Source organism: Octodon degus, unplaced genomic scaffold (genome assembly GCF_000260255.1).
Source record: "Octodon degus isolate 3935 unplaced genomic scaffold, OctDeg1.0 scaffold00012, whole genome shotgun sequence".
NCBI lineage: Eukaryota > Metazoa > Chordata > Mammalia > Rodentia > Octodontidae > Octodon > Octodon degus.
In genome coordinates, this window is record NW_004524588.1 from 17422383 (window position 1) to 17426811 (window position 4429).

Below are 4429 nucleotides of genomic sequence, written 5' to 3' on the forward strand. Positions count from 1 at the left end.
GCACGGTCGGGACTGCCGCTTAAAATCTGCAGAGAAGAACTGGCCCTTCCAAGTTGCCTCGACTCCCACCAGGTGCAGCCGCAGCGCCGCGGGGATTGTCCCCGAGGCGGTGCGCAGGGCGCGGCGCGGCGGGGAGGCCGACGGGTGGTGCGGCGACCCGCGACCCCGACTTCGCGGTCGCCCGTCAGGAGTTCAGCGTCCTTTTCGGCGGGGAAGCGTCTGTCCCGCAAGAATATTGAAGAGGGAAAGCCGCTCTTTAAAGTGGATTAGGGTGGGAGGATTGAGGAAAGTTTGTGTATTTGTGACGCTTTTCTTGAACTGATCTCTTAATGAATTGATCTCTCTCACTGTCTCTCAACTTAAAAGAGTTCACTGCCTGTTTTTTAGACCTCTAAATTCTGTTTTTAGACCTCTAAAGTTCAAATTCTTATTTCTCAATTAGTGCGTGTAAGCCATCACCCGGTTACTACAGTTGGTACCTTATCTTCACAAGAAGGTATGTAAGTGAACTGCAATTATTCCTGTCTTCAACCAGTGAAGAAGGACTGTAAGATGAGAATTTAGGGAAAGGGTTCTTGCCTGGGCTCCGGTATTGGAGCCCTGTTAAGTTTTACATTTCCAGACTATTGAATTCCCTGCTGCAAAGTCAGGGATGGCAGCCAATCAAAAAACACCTACTTGGCATCTTTATACACTTGATGGAATATTTTTATAACTGCAGCACTTGTTGCTTTGCATGCTGTAGGCGTTTAGTGAATAAGTTTTGAGGAAACTGTTGGGACTCAATGGCCCGAAGTCCAAGTTTGTATTATGTAGATGCAAAAATATAAAGGAGCTGACAGCAAAAGCAAGATTAACATTCCTGAGAGCATAGGTTTTATTTGTGTAAATGTAACTACCAAATTTTAATAACTCAACATGCATTAATGCACTTTTGCACTAAGAAAATGTCAAGGTTTTGGGCAAAGGGTTTCATACACTGGGCAACAATGATAGGAAATCTAAGATGTGCTCCAGAATCAATTTCTTTGGAGTTTAAAGTGGTCCAAAGAACGTTTTGTCAATAAAATAGTTCATTAGCTCAGCATAAATCAGTCAAGGATAAAGGAACATTACTTAGTAAGCTGCAAGTATGGAAAAAAGAGACTCTGTAAATAGTAATAGCTGCCAAATTTTTACAATTGTGTTTTTAATTATATTTAAAAATATGTTTTAAAAAGTTTTACATTTATTTATTTTTAGGACAGGGTGCACAGGGTCTCACTGCGTAGACCGAACTGTAGTGATCATCCTGTTTACTGCCTCCCAAGTGCTGGGATTAGGGGATCAAATTCCTGGCCATCGAACTCCTGGCCGCTGTGTCTGACTAAGCAGGCACTTTTATCTGCTGAAACTATTTGGCCGGCCCTAGAAAAGTTTTTAAATTATATTGATTCCACGGTAAGTTAAAAAATACCTTTATATCTGCCATGTATCAATAAATTCATAATCCAGTTACTAAATCGGCCTCAAGTTGAAACTCACAATCTGATGGTAGATATCTATATAAATTAGGATTTTTGGGCCGGCCAAATAGCTCAGCGGATTAATGTGCCTGCGAGCAGACTCAGGGACCAGCTGGATCTGCTGTGCTGGCCCTGCTCCCGGGACTCATAGAGGGCTATTGAGACTGGGTGTGGTGGGTACGCGCCTGTAATCCCAGCTCTTGGGAGGCTGTGCGTTGGAGGATCACAAGTCCCATCTAGTAGTAAGACCCTGAACACCCTGTAGATCCTTCCCTAAAAAAAATACAGAAAAAAAAAGGATTTTCTTAGTTTCAATTTATTGCATTATATCCTTACATTGATCATATAGGACAGTGTGTATATTATTTATCATGTAGTATGGTTTATGTATTATTGCAGTAGCAGTGCCATTATAGAAGGTCGCCTGCTTGAATTTTAAAACTATGTGAGCTTTCACAGCTGGTGTTTATCTCAGGACATTATGGTGACAAAATATAAGGTCTTGCTATTAACGATTTGCTGATATGTGGCCCCAGTCGCATTTTCTACCTGTAGGTCCTGGTACTTTTCCCTTTTATTTCTCCTTTCATTGGTCTATTTCTTCAAATTAAATACTGATTTCTTTCCCCAAAACTTTATTCCATCGATGATTTTTTTCTTTTTTCTGTATTTTGTTAGGACTTCTTTACTCTTCACATGTTTGCATTCAATTATCCAGTAAAGAAACATTTCTTCCTATGTCCAGATTCTGTACTAAAATTAATATATAGTAGCTGAAGTCCTTTTTTTGTCTACTATATCTTAATGTCCATAGACTTCTTAAGTGGATCATTATTTTTAATCCATAGAATATCATAGCTGTTACCCTATTATTATTTATAGATGGGAAACAAAAGTAAAAGTTTCCTTTGCTTGGGATCAGAGAGCTAGAAAGTGGTGAGGTTGGCATATAAATGTAAGTGGCTTGAGTTCACAACTTCTAATTTATGTACATTCCTTCTTCACATGCCTTTTTAAATACATCTGTGTCTTACAGGTTTAACTAGGCTGTATTGTTTGATTGCAGGCTGTATTCTGATCTCAGATACAACTTTCTGTTAGATGTATTTCCCCCAAACTAAATGCGCTTCTGCTTTGTGGCAGAAGGGGCCTTCGCTGCACCAGTCTCTGAAAGGGAATTTCTTAGCAGCGGTAGTGTTTGTACTCCTTTTCTTTCTGAGCACATCTGAATAAGCGGACTTAGCTTTCAGCACCACTTACCTCGCAGGGTGATTCTCGGTGTTAGCTGAGAAGGGACAGCCTTTAAAGCTCCTGAAGTACAAGATTGCAAGATTATTTGAATTGGTCAGAGATAGGGTTTGGCTAAAGGTATTTTTTTTTTTAAATCCTTAGGTGATTGTGTGTGTGTGTGTGTGTGTGTGTGTGTGTGTGTGTCTGTGTGAATAATTGAGTTTTATAGTGCTTTTTTTTTGGTATCAGGGATTGAACTGAGGACCTTGCACTTGCCAGGCAGGCACTTACGCCGCTGAGCTATCTCGTCAGCCCTTGAGTACGTTACCCAAACTACCCTCCAAGTCTTGGGCTCAAGTAATCCTCTTCCCTCAGTTTCCTATGAGGAGCTGGCACTGTAGACTCCTTGAGTGATTCGGATGGCCTGGACACTGCTAGTCTTCGCTACAGCAGCTACCGGCACACATGCTGTGACTTGGGGAAAAGTCGCTAGTCCAAAATGAGCTGCGCTGTGCATTACCGCATACTCCGGGTTTAAAACTCAGTGGAAGAGTGAAACTATCCCTTTAAGTTTTATATTGATACAAGTCACAGGGATAATATAGAAGTTATATAAAGTTAAATAAAAATTGTAGACAAGGCACTTTCTAATTTTTATTCTCACTATAGTTACTAGGAAATTAAAAATCACGAGGAGATTTAAAATCACCTGCATAGATCACAGTATTTTATTGGACAGTGTTCCCCTAGCCTGAAAGTAGATCTGTGAACAGCACTTCTAGGACTTGAAAAATGTTATTTTCTACAATAAACACTTATAAATAGGTCATTATAATCATCTCAGGGGAAAGGTTGCTGTAGGCTAACAAATGGGCCCCTGCCCGAAGTAAAAGTCACGGAGGCACATGATCCCTAGAGCCAGAGGTTGTGGTGTGCAGAGTTGGCAAACCTGTTATAGAGAATAGCCCGTTCTAGCTCTCTGCACACTGGTAGCTGCTGCCTCCGAATGCACACGTAAGAGTCGCTTCACGTGGCTTAGCTGTAACATTTACACAGGGATGATGCTGATCCGCGAAGACATATCCGTGCTTTAGTGGGTCATTTATAGCTTATGTTCCATTATGTGGCATAGTGCAGTTGATTTTTTGTGTAGTCCCTTATTAATGAGTATTTGTATTTTGCCTTGAAAATAGGATGGTTTTTTTTTTTTTTTTTTTTTTTTTTTTTTGGTTGTTGTTGTTTAAAAATTGTATTTTCTGAAACATTCTAGATTTTTTTAGAAACAAAGTCATCCTTTCACATCATAGGGATTTGATTTGATATGGAATTTAATGTCACTTTAGTTGTCTGTTCTATTAAGACACCTAACTTTTATTTTTTAAAAAAAATGTCTTTGATAACCTCTTTTCCATTGGTAGATACTGCCTAGGTAGCTATGTAGCCTGTTCACTGGGAAATGTTTTTTTGTTGTTCAGAATTTTCCCAAGCTGTTAACTGTTACATTCTGTGGCATGGTTGTGGGGAAAATAGTTGTCTAGGGCCTTTGTTTATTCTCATAAACTGCTTCTTGCCCATACTCACTCGGGCTACTGCTTTTCTTAAAAAAGCATATTCTTTATGTGCCCAAACAAAATTTCAGTTTTCCTAATTTAACCTTGAGTTGTTTTCTGTTGCTTTTTTCTTTTCTTTTCTTT

General features: G+C 39.9%; 1 protein-coding gene across 1 annotated transcript in view; it reads left to right on the forward strand.

Annotated features, from left to right (window-relative positions):
• Msantd4 (Myb/SANT DNA binding domain containing 4 with coiled-coils) overlaps positions 1-4429 on the forward strand; it is an 11245-nt gene continuing 6816 nt past the window's right edge. The window contains exon 1 of the mRNA XM_004626134.2: positions 1-72. The gene's annotated coding sequence lies outside the window, so the exon portion shown is untranslated. The remainder of the gene's footprint in view (positions 73-4429) is intronic.